Genomic DNA, 15,171 nt, shown 5'->3' with positions numbered 1-15,171 from the left:
TGGTGTTTCACTAGTACATCTGTAAAGGGAGGGTGCTGACACAAGAGACTGACATGAGTCTCTTCTAGAATTCTTTTTATATTTGTAAGGAACACCTGAGAGTTCTTGAGTTTGTTAGTGTAATACCTTAAAGTGAGGCTGCGCATAGACAGTGCTTTCTAATTTTCTTTATTTCTTCTGAAGTATGGGGGTAGCCTATTTTCCCCTCTGTCCAGCTATAGTTCTGCCTTAACTACTGCACTTACTGGATTGACTTGATAGGTAGAATAATGACTATCATGAGAAGAGGTAGTAACAGTCAAGTTGTATGGGCTGTTCACACCACAGCAAGCACTCTAAGCCTGATAATAATTACTAGAGCCACATTTAGGGAAGAAAGACCAGGCTTGAGGATGTTCTATGACCAGACTGGTCACTTACAGGCCCATGAAAATTTGAAGTGGTCTTGTGTCCTTGCAACAGACTCAAGAGGCAATGATCATCCAGAGCTTTGAGTTATACAGTTTATGTAATCTTTAATGGAACCATGCTCCATTGCACATAAGCATAATCACCCTGTGGGTTTTTCCTAGCTTTAGGACTGGTCTTAATGAGTGGTTAATAGCAAGTGTAATGAGCACTACACCGGGCTTAGCAAGCCTGGATTTTGCTTACTTAGCAAATATAATGCTTGTTTGAAAATTGTGTCCAGAAGTACTTGTAAATAACTGTTCTGTGATGCAGACAAAATTTCTCTTTCATTTTGTTTGAAGCATTAATTAACTTTGGAAGCCCTTTGAATCTGTAGAACAAGGGATAGAATTCAGCCTACTTTCTTCCCCTAAAATGAATAAGTTAAAATGTGGTTTTACCATGGCCTTACATTAAGAATATTCAAGGTGAAATTTCCTATTCATTCTCTGTTTTTAACATTGCCTTCCCTCTCAGCACCAGGATAGATCTCTCAGCCTCTTTATTGATGTCATTGTTTCTATTGAGTGTTCTACTTGAAAGATGAATGTATAGGTATGGGACTGCTGTAATGTACAGATCTACTATGTGTTCAATAAATGTTTAATAATTGAAATGGCATAAGTGGAGGAGGTTAATGAGCCACTCATCAGAGATTAGCATGTGTTCAGAGAATGTGCTGAAGCTAGCAGTTAATGGTCATGGCCGTGTTGTGAGTAGGTCTTCCCAGGCCCATAAAACAAATTTAAGCCCACTCAACCAGTGAATGGGAGAAGGAGGTGTAGGGTGTTCCACAATGCTGGCCCACCCGGTGTCACCACTGTGCAGAATGTCTCTTTTTCTTTTGCTCTTGTGGAAAGGGGATTTCTCATCTAGCTGATTTGTCCAGTTAAGAGAACGAGAGCCTGCAGTGGACTCTAATGCCTGACGGCAACAGCTACCTCTAAAATCTCACTCAGAATCTGATCTGCCGAAATAGATACCAGCACTAATGTACATCCTTCATCTTGACTACAATTTCAGGGCTATTTCTCAGAAGTGTTCCTGTGAAAGAAGATTCACAGTGGTGGCTCTTTGGGAAAGCATCTGCATGTAGAACATTTTCAGAATAGGAAATCCTAGGGATACAGATAGCAAGCCATGTTTCCCAAAAGCTGAAGAATATAAAGAACATTGTGCTGCTTGTGGACACTTTAAAAGTCCCACTGCAATTCATTCCATAGATTTTTCATGGCTCCTTCAGCCCAGTCACACTCACAGGCAACTGTGCTTAATTTTTTCCTTTAAAATGAATTCTTTGGTCTGATTCTGGAAGGCTAGTCAAATTGCTTCCTCTCACCTAGTTAGAAAGAATGTATAGGCACAAGAAGATACACTTACCAGGTCATCAAGTGTTCTCATTCAGATAGGCAGAGGACACCAACCTCTCAGCACTTACGTATCTTGCATCCTTTGCAGTTTTGCTGTCCCAATGCATTCCTCTGCCATTGTGACTTGTAAGAGACACTGGAGGAGGGCACAGGTACAGCTCTTTGTTCTTTGCATTTATTGTCTAGATTCCTACACAAATTGCTCCATGACTAGACATTTTTCTGAATTTCTCATTTAAAGGGCACATTTCTTGAATCAACAGAAAACTTAAAAAGACTGCATTAAAAAGGAAAGGAAATGATAGCCTAAATTTGAGGTGGGAGTCTGGACTCAGAAGTGGAGAATAAATGTTACTGCTCTTGCTGCCCATGCTGGCATCTAACATTATCTGACATCGACAGAGGTGGGTAGTAGACATCCATCTGGAACCTGCAGCAACACTGAGCATTGCCACTTCCTGACTGTTACTCCTAGAGGGTGCTACTGTTTTCTTTGACAATTATAATTACATTCTTTTCATTGGTTCTGGATCTGCTATGGAGGGCAACTTCCTCCACCAAGATGTTCAACATACGAGGCCTGAGAGTCTGCTGCCTGGCACTTTAGGTGCCTGCGTTTGTGAATCCGTGCAGCAGATCATGGGATTTCTGGGCATGGTCTGTATTTAGACATAGACTAAGGGACACAAGGACTCAGTGTCACCCTTGTGGTCCCATCAGAGCTTCTTAACCGTGGGCAAGCCTTCTTCTTTCAATCTTTCTAGGATGAGGGCACACAGACACATAGGCACACAAACACAGACACACAGACACAGATGCACACATAGAGGAACACACACAGGAATACAGGCTGTCACAGACACATATGGAAACACAGTTACATACATAGACATGAATAGACACATAGTCAGTCACACAGTCAACACTGTCAAACAGACAAACAGAGAGAAGCACAATGCAAAGACACATGCAGACAGATATGATGCATACACACACACACGCACACGCACACACACACACACACACACACACACACACACACACACACACGCACACATAGGCTCCCAAATCAAAATTTAATGAGAGTGAATAGGGTTTCCACAATTTTATCCTAAACGTTTTCAGCTCTTTGGCCCTTAGACTCCATTTTTACTTTTTTTTTGTTAAGAATCAGCAGAGTATCTGTTCTTTGTTTCAAGTGAGCATTGGTGCTCTACATAGCTCAAAAAATGTGGTACAGCTACACAACGGAGTACTACTCAGCTATCGAAAACAATGACTTCATGAAATTCATAGGCAAATGGAATGAACTAGAAAATATCATCCTGAGTGAGGCAACTCAATCACAGAAAAACACACTTGGTATGCAACTCATTGATAAGTGGATATTAGCCAAACGCTCAAATTACCAAAGATGCACTCCACAGACCACAGGAAACTCAAGAAGAAGGATGACCAAAATGCAGATGCTCCCATTCCTTCTTAAAAGGGGAAAAATATCCATAGGAGGGGATGTGTAAGCAAAGTGTAGTGCAGTGACTCAAGTAACGGCCATTCAGAGCCTGCCCCACATGTGGCCCATATATATACAGCCAGCAAAACTAGATAAGATTGATGAAGCTAAAAAATGCATGCTGAAAGGAATCAGATATAGATCTCTCCTGAGAGACACATCCAGAGCATGTCCAATACAGAGGTCAATGCCAGCAGCAAACCACCAAACTGAGAATAGGATCCCCTTGGGGGTAATTAGAGGAAGGATTGAAAGAGTTGAAGGAGCTTGCAACCCCATAAGAACAACAATGCCAACCAACCAGAGCTCTCAGGGACTAAACCACTACAGAAAGACTATACGTGAACTGCCCCAGGGCTCCAACTGCATACGTAGCAGAGGATAGCCTTGTTAGGGCACCAGTGGAATGGGAAGCCCAGTGCAAGGGAATATGGGGGGCAGTAAGGGGGATGTATGGGGGGGGAATACCCATATGGGGGAGGGGGAGGGGATGGCGGCTTACGGACAGGAACCCAGAAAGGGGGGAATAACAGTTGAGATCTAAGTAAAGAAATATATCTAATAAAAAATTTAAAAGTATTGGTATGACACACTGTGCCTTCTGTATCTAAATGCTTCCTCACAAAAAACATTGCTAAATATTCATGTGTTTAATCTTTGTGAAAAGTAATAGTTTGAAGTGTGTTGAATGTGGATCTGGCAAACATGTGGAGTCAGTAATTTAATTACATATCAGGAAACTCACTCGATAGTAACAAGAAAATGAGTTCTCAACTAACGAGTATGGGTTGGCAGATGGAGCAACAGTGTTGGTGGATGGAGTAAGAGGAGTTACTCTTTATACAGGGATGACTCACGCTGCCCAAAGGTCTGAATGGAATTATCTGCCCAGTGTATGGGAAATGGATCGTATCTGTGTCCCTGGAGTTTGAGAGGCTTTGCAAGCCAAGCTTCTTTCTGAATTTGAACACCATTAACTTAGTGTGACTTTTCACAGTGAATTGTAAAGGCAGGAAAATTTGATTTACATTGTCCCTGCTAAGTCCACATAACTAAGTAGCTACAGAATAACCTTTAATAGCCCAGTAGAAAATGTGCTTTTACCTTATTGATTTATTCTATGCAGTGAAAGCAAAAAAAAAAAAAGGAAAAAGAAACAAGGGTAGAACAGAAGCTCAGTATGACTATGTTTGACTCTAGGCAACTCTCTCCTCCTGTTGTTTATTCTTGAGCCCCTCCCCCAGGCATGCTTATGTGCTCAGTGTTTAGTACTGTCAGAAAGTTATATAGGGCTATTGTGATAGGAGTGTGGTGGTACTCATCACTGTTTTAATTTCAGGTTCTTTATCAATTGCTGCTGGATAGTATATTTTAAACATCTCTGTAATAGCCTCTGCTGCAAGAAATGAAGCTGTTTTTAAAATGAGGGGTGAAAGCTATACTTTGATATTTGTAGAACTATTTAGAATATAGTTAGAAACAAATGACCGGTTCTGTGACTTTATCAGCCAGGAGTCTTGGGTAGGTTTCCACAACAGGCAAGAATTCTCTCCTATTGTTCAGGGATTAATTCTAATTAGAACCTGTTGGTTACCCCCAAGACATGTGTTACTATTTAAGCTTTGGGGATAACTTGTCAGGCTGGTCATTGTGCTTTTCAGATCTAACAGCTGATCAAAAATGCAGAGGGGAAATAACCAGGGTCACTTAGTTCATCGGCAACGTGATTTCTACACCCAACGCTCAGGGGATATTGTGAAAGGGGCGGAAAGTTTGTAGAACCAGGATGACTGCTGTGAGACAGTGTGCGGTGTTTTCTAGACACGATGCATCTATGAAATCTCAACAATATATTTGTGTAAACAAGATCCACATAGTGACAACCCTTGTCCATATGCCAAGAAGCGATGGGAGAAATTTCGCAGATCTCTATCCGTAAACGAAGAAATATAGGGAATCATGGTTGTTGAGTGGCAGAGAGTAAGTTTTTGCCGGAGGTAAGGTTTTTTGATAGGTTATCCAATCTCAAGTAGTGTGTGTTAAACACATGTATGCATGAGCAATGCTTGATGGACTAAGTAGTACTGTGTAAGAGGTCATTAATTCAGTTGTGAGTTAACGGAAGAGAGGGCGTGGGAGAGATGACAGTAGAAATTATTTAAGTCCACTGTGCTCATGCACAAAATTACCAAAACTATTATCAAAAAAGGATGAAATCTGAATATGTCAAACCATTCCTCTGATGAAGTTGTGCAACTCTCCACGAGAGCTTTGCTTCATCTTAGAAAATTTTATAGTTGATTGCTTATTCAAAGGTGATTGTAAGGTCAAATTCCAAGACATATATTTATCCAAAATCTTACTGCACTTCGGTCATGTGTTCAAGTCTAACTGTCTCCACTTTTTTTTTTTTTTCCGGGAAGGGTGTGGCTGTTGAGTACAGCAGAATAATGGTGTGTGATTTCTGAGTCATCCCCTCCTGAGGCAAGACCATGAAGAAACATTCATTTTCTTCTAGAGGCAATGCTTGCTCATTCTAAGGCCTTCAGCTGCCATGCAAGCAGCCTAATGGCCTTGAGGCTGTCATTTGTGAGGAACCAAATTTAGCCTACGGAGGGGGTCACTCGTAGAAGCTCTGTGACTGTGTATAAGGACAAAGCAGACGTTAGTTTCAGTGTCAATAGTTCTTGTACCCTGAGGTCCTAACTCCAGCCACCATCTAACTGCAGTTTCCACAATGCCAAGTCAAAGTCTTTCAGGTAAGGCCTTTTCTGACTCTATGGTAGGTGATACCGTGAGAGCTAAATTTTTTCCTAGGCTAATTTGTTTTAGAGCCATTTATTACAGATCAACAGAAAACTAAAATAGTTTTCTTCTACTTTTAGCTGTTGAAGTGGTTATTGTAAGCATTTTTTAATCAAATTTTATTTGTTCCTGTAATGTAATGATCCTTGTCTTTTTTTTTTTTTTAATTTCATGTCTCAGGGATTTCATATGTTCATATCCAATTCTTGTAAACATTTTTCATTTGCCAGGTTTGAGTTTTCATCTCTCAGGCAAAAAATAAACCAAAACAACAACAACCCCTCACAACTAAAACTTTCTAGAACGCTGACATGACTCCCTGAAAACAAGTGGCTGAATTTTGCAGTTTGGGGAAATGGTTAAATATTTGTTGCACTTTTTTATTTGGTAAAAATAAGAGGAAAAATTGAAAAATGAAAATGCCAGCACTAGGGATAAGAAATACAAAATCTCATAAAATCAGTTATAATGAAGGTGATAGATAGCAGTAGGGTTCTGCCTTGACAGAAGCTGGTAGTGGCCTTGAGTTAAGTCTTCAGTGTGAAATTATGCTCAACTGTGAAGGAAAGGAACAAACTTAGAACACATATGCAGCACGAAAGATTCTATCTAAAAGGTAAATTACATTTAGGGATTTTCTAATTATCTTTTCATCCTAGACTCGGTTTATTAGTCTACTCCATTTTAATTAGCTCCAGTACTGGGTGAAAGTTTGATGAAGATTTTTATCACCTAAATGCTCTCCTGGATTCCCGTGTGGAGAACTTGCTTGTGATAAAGACGCAATAATGGGAGGTTCTGAGGACGAAGCGAGCTGATGGAGTTCAACCTTGAGGTGTCAACCAGCAATGAGTGTCTAGTTCCTACTGTGGAGGAAGAAGAGATTAGCTTTGGGTTCAGTGTGCAGGCGACACAAGCCCTGCATTTTAATTGCCTTCCTGCTCACCATCCTAAAGACCTCTCTGCTAATGTAATACCTTTCTGCATTCCACTTTTCAGTCCCTTTTTCTTTCTGCATTCCACTCCTTAGTCTCTTTCTCTTTATTGTGTGGATTGCTTGACCTCCTAGTATGTGTTAGAAGCATAGTACATACAAGTTATGGAAATATTAGTGAATAAATAATATTCATTGTACATACTGCATATCTAATATGTAATTTTACATATTCCATAATATTGTATATTAATGCTAACAACACACTTCAGTGTTTTAATGATTTTAATAGAATATATTGGGCTATTCAGAGATAGTCACATCATGTGTAAGTAGAATTTTTTTTTCAGATTTTAACATTTATATTTTTATTTTCCATTTCTTTTAACAACATTTAATTTCTTGTGTGTAGTAAGTACATATATTCCTGTGTATATGTGCAATCATTACACATGTGAGGATGCCTGAAGATTCCAGAAGAGGTTGTTGGATCCTTGAGAGCTGCAGTTACAGGAGTTTGTGAGCCACCTGATGTGGGTTTGTGCAACCAGATTCTGTTATGTGCTCTTATATGCTGAGCCATGTTTCCACCTCTTATTTTCTACTTCTTATCTAATTGTGTTGGCTTGCAATTAAAATAAGGCTTAACGCCAATAATAACTAAAGCACCCCTAGTTTTCTCTTCATTTCACTTGCATTTCCCCCACTGACAGGCATTATTGGATATTATTAACTATTGCTAAATCGATTTAATGTTTAGCAATATAAGTCCCAAGGAGGCAATAATTTTGCTAAAATTGCTTCTAGGACTATTTGAAAATCTTAGTCTGAGTAGCAAACAGATTTGTTCTCTTTGTCAGATATTCGTGATACTAGTGCCCAGGTGTAAAATTAATTGTTTGCAAATGCTAAGCCTATTAAATAAGGTTTTTCACTTCATTATAATTTCATTCATTATATATTCATTCATTATAAATTCATTATAATTTCACTTCATTATAAGGTTTTTCACTTTATTATAATGGATTTTAAAAACGACTCAAGATTGGCTGACAAGTCACGTGTATAAAGGGCCATTTATTCCTTGAGTAGAAATGAATTGATTTACTTGAGAGAAAGTTAAATAATTGCGTAAGAAAGTAATTTTCCATGGTGTTAGAAGTGGACTTCCAGGGTAGAAAGGATATCAGAATGGAAGTGTAGGAAGCCGATTTTAAAACTCCAAGAATTGATGGAAACATTTTGTGAAGATCAGTTTCAAAATTTGATTTAACATAGTTGCATAATATTAAATTTTGCTGAGTGAGGTAAGGTAACAACACGAAGTAAAATCAATGCTTCTCTAAACCACTGCACTGCAGGCAGATGAGGGATGAATATGGCTGCCCTGTGGTTAGGATGGCAGTTTAAAATTTCCAATATGTCTTTTGGCATTTGATGGTAGAAAGCATTCAGCTGGCAGAACATGGGAAGAGTTAGAGGAGGTCGTAGGAGTCCCTGTTTGGTCCGAGCTCTTGTACTAAGCGCCAGGAGACTAGATCAAACCCAAACAGAGTGACTTGTGCTGAGCAATGTGGGAATCAAATTTAACTTTGGTCAGTTTTCTTAAAATTCAGGCAGTTGCAGACAGCCTGAACCCGCTATGGAGATGTTCTCTCTGTTGAATCTTCTAAGCAGAGTGGCTTCATTTTTGTTCTGCTTCTGCTTTCTCTAATCTCTTTCTGTGAAGCCAAAGTCCTTTGCTAAATCCCTGGGAATACTTTCTCTCTTTTTTCTTTTCTCTTTTTAACATTTCAAATGTTATCCCTTTTCCTGATTCCTTCCCCCCAAACTTCTTATCCCATCCCCCTCCCCCTGCTTCTATGAGGGTGCTTCCCCACCGACCCACTCATCCAATCCCTCCCACTTCCCCCACCCTGACATCCTCCATATGCTGAAGCATCCAGACTTCACAGGACCAAGGGCCTCTCCTCCCAAAGGTTATCAGAAAAGATAAGGAAGGACACTTCATATTCATCAAAGGAAAAAAAATCCACCAAGATGAACTCTCAATCCTGAATATCTATACTCCAAATGCAAGAGTACCTACATTCATAAAAGAAACATTACTAAAGCTCAAAGCACACATTGTACCTCATACAATAATAGTGGGAGACTTCAACACCCACTCATAGCAATGGATAGATTATGGAAAAAGAAACTAAACAGAGACACAGAGAAACTAACAGAAGTTATGAACCAAATGGATTTAACAGATATCTATAGAACATTTCACCCTAAAACAAAAAAATATAACTTCTTCTCAGAACCTCATGGTACCTTCTCCAAAATTGACCATATAATCAGTCATAAAACATACCTGAACCAAACCCTGTGGGGGAGAGCTAGACCTTCAGAAGTGCAGACACTCCTGAGAAATCAGAGGAGACTACCCTCTGCCCACATTCCCGAACTAAGAGGGAATCACCTAGTGCCAGTTGTGCCCTCTGGGCACAAGGACCTAAGAGCAGTCAGAGGCAGGACCCATTTGATTCCTGCCTGCACCGAGAGGTGAAAGACAGTCACCAGGAGTGCCTACACACCTGAGAGTAGAGCACCTGTTCCCAAAAACCGCTTAAAGAAAACAGGAAAACAGTTCTACAGGAGTGCTGACATAGAAGCCCACAGGAGGGTCAAGCTACTGTCAGAAACAACAAGACAAGCTAACACCAGAGACAACCCAATGGCTAGAGGCAAGCTCAGGAACATAACCAACAGAAACCAAGACTACTTGGCATCATCAGAGCCCAGTTCTCCCACCAAAGTAAACACTGGATATCCAAACAGATGGGAAAAGCAAGATTTAGATTTAAAATCACATTTTATGACAATGATGAAGTACTTTAAGAAGGACACGAATAACTCCCTTAAAGAAATGCAGGACAACACAAGTACACAAGTAGAAGCCCTTAAAGAGGAAACACAAAAATCTCTGAAAGAGCTACAGGAAAACAAAAACAAATAGGTGAAGTCATTGAACAAAACTGTCCAGGATTTAAAAAGGGAAATAGAAACAATAAAGAAAGCACAAAGGCAGACAACCCTGGAGATAGAAAACCTAAGGAAGAGATCAGGAGTCATGGGTGCAAGCATAGCCAACAGAATACAAGAGACAGAAGAGAGAATCTCAGGGGCAGGAGATACCATAGAAAACATTGACACAACCACCAAAGATAATACAAAATGCAAAAAGATCCTAGCACAAAACATCCAGGAAATCCAGGACACAATAAGAAGATCAAACCTAAGGATAATAGGTATAGAAGAGAGTTAAGACTCCCAACTTAAAAGGCCAGTAAAGGGTGGGGATTTAGCTCAGTGGCAGAGCGCTTGCCTAGCAAACACAAGGCCCTGGGTTCAGTCCCCAGCTCCGAAAAAAGAAAAGAAAAGAAAAAAAAAAGGCCAGTAAATACCTTCAACCAAATTATAGAAGAAAACTTCCCTAACCTAAAGAAAGAGATGCCCATAAACATATAAGAAGCCTACAGAACTCCAAATAGATTGGACCAGAAGAGAAATTCCTCCTGTCACATAGTAGTCAAAACACCAAATGCACAAAACAAATAAAGAATATTAAAAGCAGTGACATATAAAGGCAAACCTATAAATATTACACCAGACTTCTCACCAGAGACTATGAAAGCCAGAAGATCCTGGATAGATGTCATATAGACTCTAAGGAAACACAAATTCCAGCCCAGGGTACTATAGCCAGCAAAACTCTCAAGTAACATAGATGGAGAAACCAAGATATTCCATGACAAAACCAAATTTACACAATATCTTTCTACAAATCCAGCCCTACAAAGGATAATAGATGGAAAACTCCAACACAAGGAGAGAAACTACGCTGTACAAAAAGCAAGAATGTAATCTCCTTGCAATGAAACCAAAAGAGAGACACACAAACATACTTCCACCTCTAACAGTGAAAATAACAGGAAACAACAATCACTATTCCTTAATATCTCTCAACATCAACAAACTCAATTCCCCAATAAAAAGACATAGACTAACAGACTGGATATATAAAGAGGACCCAGCATTTAGCTGCATACAGGAAACACCTCAGAGACAAAGACAGTCTCTACCTCAGAGTAAAAGCCTGGAAAACAATTTTCCAAGGAAATGATTCAAAGAAACAAGCTGGAGTTGCCATTCTAATATTGAATTAAATTGACTTTCTACCAAAGTCATCATAAAAGACAAGGAAGGACACTTAATATTCATCCAACGAAAAGTCCACCACGATGAACTCTCAATCTTAAATGTTTATGCTCTAAATGCTACAGTACCTGCATTCATAAAAGAAACCTTATTAAAGCTCAAATCCCACATTCTACCTCACACAATAATAGTAGAAAAATTTAATACCCCACTCTCATCAATGCACAGATCATGGAAACAGAAATTAAACAGAAACATAGAGAAACTAACAAGTTATGAACCAAATGGATTTAAGAGATATTTATAGAACACTCCATCCAAAAACAAAAGGATATACCTTCTTCTCAGCACCTTCTGGTATATTCTCCAAAACTGACCATATAATCGGTCACAAAACAGGCCTCACCATTTACGGGAAGATAGAAATAATCCCATGCATCCTATCGGGTCACAATGGACTAAGGCTGGTCTTCAGTAACAACAATAATGACAGAAAGCCCACGTATACATGGAAGTTGAACAACTTTTTACTCAATGACAACTTGGTCAAGGAGGAAATAAAGAAAGAAATTAAAAACTTCTTAGAATTTTATGAAAATGAAGGTACAACATACCCAAACTTATGGGACACAAAGAAAGCAGTGCTAAGAGAGAAACTCATAGCTCTGAGTGCCTGCAAAAGGAAACAGGAGAGAGCATATGTCAGCAGCTTGACAGCACACCTAAAAGTTCTAGAACAAAGAGAAGGAAATTCACCCAAGAGTAGTAGACATTAGGAAATAATCAAACTGAGGGCTGAAGTCAACAAAGTAGAAACAACAACAACAACAACAACAACAACAACAAAAACTATACAAAGAATCGACAAAACCAGGAGCTGGTTCTTTGAGAAAATCAACAAGATAGATAAACCCTTAGCAAGACTAACCAGAGGGCACGGAGACAATATCTGAATTAGCAAAATCAGAAATGAAAAGGAAGACAGAACAACAGAATCTCAGGAAATTAAAAGAATTATCAGATACTACTATAAAAGCCTATGTTCAACAAAACTGGAAAATCTGGAGAAAGTGTACAATTTTCTAGACAGATATCAGGTACCATAGTTAAGTCAGGATCAGATAAAACATCTGAACAGTTCCATAAGTCCTAAAGAAATAGAACCAGTTATTAAAATTTTCCCAACTAAAAATATTCCAATACCAGATTTGTTTAGTGTGAATTCTATGAGACCTTCATAGAAGACCTAATACCAATACTCTCTAAACTATTCCACAAAATAGAAACAGAAGGAACACAACCCAATTCTGTCTATGAAGCTACAATTATGCATATGTGTTAACCACACAAAGACCAAACATAAAAAGAGAACTTGAGACCAATTTCCCTTATGAATATTGATGCAAAAATACTCAGTAAAATTCTTGCATACCTAACACAAGAACACATTGAAATGATCATCCACCATGATCTAGTAGGCATGGACGGTTCAATATATTAAAATCTATCAAGGTAATCCACTGTATAAACAAACTCAAGGAAAAAAAATTACGTGATCATCTCATTAGATGCTAAGAAAGCATTTGACAAAATTAAACACTCCTTCATGTTAAACGTCTTAGAAAGATCAGGAGTTCAAGGCCCATACCTAAACACAGTAAAACAATATACAGCAAACCAGTAGGCAGCATCAAACTAAATGGAGAGAAACTGGAAGCAATCCCACTAAAATCAGGACTAGACAAGTCTGCCCATTTTCTCCCTACCTATTCAATATAGTACTCAAAGTCCTAGCCAGAGCAATCCGACAAGGAAAGTAAGTCAAAAGTGGCAGGGAAGAAGTCAAAGTATCACTGTTTGCAGATGATATGATGGTTACTCAAGTGACTTCAAAAGTCCCACCAGAGAATTATTAAGCCTGATAAACAACTTCAGCAAAGTGGATGGATATAAAATTAACTCAAATAAATAAGTAGCCTTCCTCTACTCAAAGAATAAACAGGTTGAGAAAGAAAGTAGGGAAAGGACACCCTTCACAATAGACACGAATAATATAAAATACCTCATTGTGACTCTAACCAACAACAAGTTCAAGTGTCTGAAGAAAGAAATTGAACATGATCTCAGAAGATGGAAAGATCTCCCATGTTCAAGGATTGGCACGATTAATATTGCAAAAATGGCCATCTCACCAAAAGCAATCTACAGATTCAATGCAATCCCCATCAAAATTCCAATTCAGTTGTTCATAGAGTTAGAAAGAGCAATTTGCATTTGGAATAACATAAAACCCAGGATAGTGAAAACTATCCTCAGCAATAAAAAAACTGGGGGAACTACCATCGTGACCGTGAGCTGTATTACAGAGCAATAGAGATAAAAATGTCTGGTATTGGTACATAGACAGGCAGATAGATTAATGGAATAGAATTGAAGACCCAGAAATGAACCCTCATACCTATAGTCACTTGATCTTTCCAACAGACCTATAACCATTCAGTAGAAAATAGACAACCTTTTCAACAAACGGTGCTGTTTCAACTGGTGTTCAGTAAGTAGAAGAATGGAAATCCATCCGTTCTATTTTCCCTGTACAAAGTTTAAGTCCAAGTGGATCAAGGAGCTCTACATAAAACCAGATACACTCAAACTTATAGAAGAAAAAGTGATGAAGAGCCTCAAACACATGGGCACTGGGGAAAATTTCCTGAACAGAACACCAATGGTTTATGGTTAAGAATCGACAAATGGGATCTCATAAAACTTCAAAGCTTCTGTAAGGAAATGGACACTGTTATGGCAACCAACAGATTGGGAAAAGATCTTTACCAACCCTATATTTGATAGAGAGCAAATATCCAGTATATATAAAGAACTCAAGGAGTTAGACTCCAGAGAAACAAATAACCTTATTAAAAATGGGCTACAGAGCTAAACAAAGAATTCTCAACTGAGGAACACCAAATGTATGAGAAGCACCTAACGAAATGTTCAACATCGTTAATCATCAGGGAAATGACAATCAAAAGAATCCTGAGATTCTCCTGCACATCAGTCAGAATGGCTAGATAAAAACTCAGGTGATAACAGATGCTGGCAAGAATGTGGAGAAAGAGGAACACTCCTCCATTTTTGGTGGGATTGCACGCTGGTACAACTACTTTGGAAATCAGTCTGGAGGTTCCTCAAAAAATTGGATATAGTACTACCTGAGGACCTAGCTATGCCACTCCTAGGCATATACCCAAAACATCTCCAACATATAACAAAGACACATACTCCATTATATTCATAGCAACCTTATTTATAATAGCCAGAACCTGGAAAGAACACAGATTCCCTTCAACAGAGGAATGGATACAGAAAGTGTGGTAGATCTACACAATGGAGTACTACTCAGCTATCAAAAACAGTAACAATAATGAAATTCATAGGCAAGTGGATTAAACTAGAAAATATCATCCTGAGTGAGGTAACGCAATCACACAAAAACACACATGGTGTGCACTTACTGATAGGTGGATATTAGCTCAAAAGCTCAAATCACCCAAGATACAATACACAGACGACATAAAGCTCAAGAAGGATGATCAAAGTATGGATGCTTCAGTCCTTCTTAAAAGAGGGACCAAAAATATTCATAGGAGGGGATATGGAGACAAAATTTGGAGCAGAGACTGAAGAAGTGGCCATTCAGAGCCTGTCCCACCTGAGGATCCAGCCCATATACATACAGCCACCAAAACTAGATATTATCTATGAAGCCAAGAAGCACATGAGGACAGGAGCCTGATATAGCTGTCTCCTGAGAGGTTCTGTCAGAGCATGTCAAATACAGAGGCAAATGCTAGCAGCAAATGATTGAACTGAGAATGGGATCCCTGTTAGAGAAA

At 39.0% G+C, this 15,171-nt stretch overlaps 1 long non-coding RNA gene across 1 annotated transcript in view; it reads left to right on the top strand.

Annotated features, from left to right (window-relative positions):
- Positions 1 to 5,940: 5,940 nt before the first annotated feature.
- LOC134482078 (uncharacterized) overlaps positions 5,941 to 15,171 on the top strand; it is a 53,555-nt gene continuing 44,324 nt past the window's right edge. Inside the window, exon 1 of the long non-coding RNA XR_010058090.1 lies at positions 5,941 to 6,092. This is a non-coding gene — a long non-coding RNA (uncharacterized LOC134482078). The remainder of the gene's footprint in view (positions 6,093 to 15,171) is intronic.

This window comes from Rattus norvegicus, chromosome 15 (assembly GCF_036323735.1).
Source record: "Rattus norvegicus strain BN/NHsdMcwi chromosome 15, GRCr8, whole genome shotgun sequence".
Classification (NCBI taxonomy): Eukaryota; Metazoa; Chordata; class Mammalia; order Rodentia; family Muridae; genus Rattus; species Rattus norvegicus.
The sequence above is the reverse complement of the archived record's forward strand: the minus strand, read 5'-3'. Positions and strand labels throughout refer to the sequence as shown.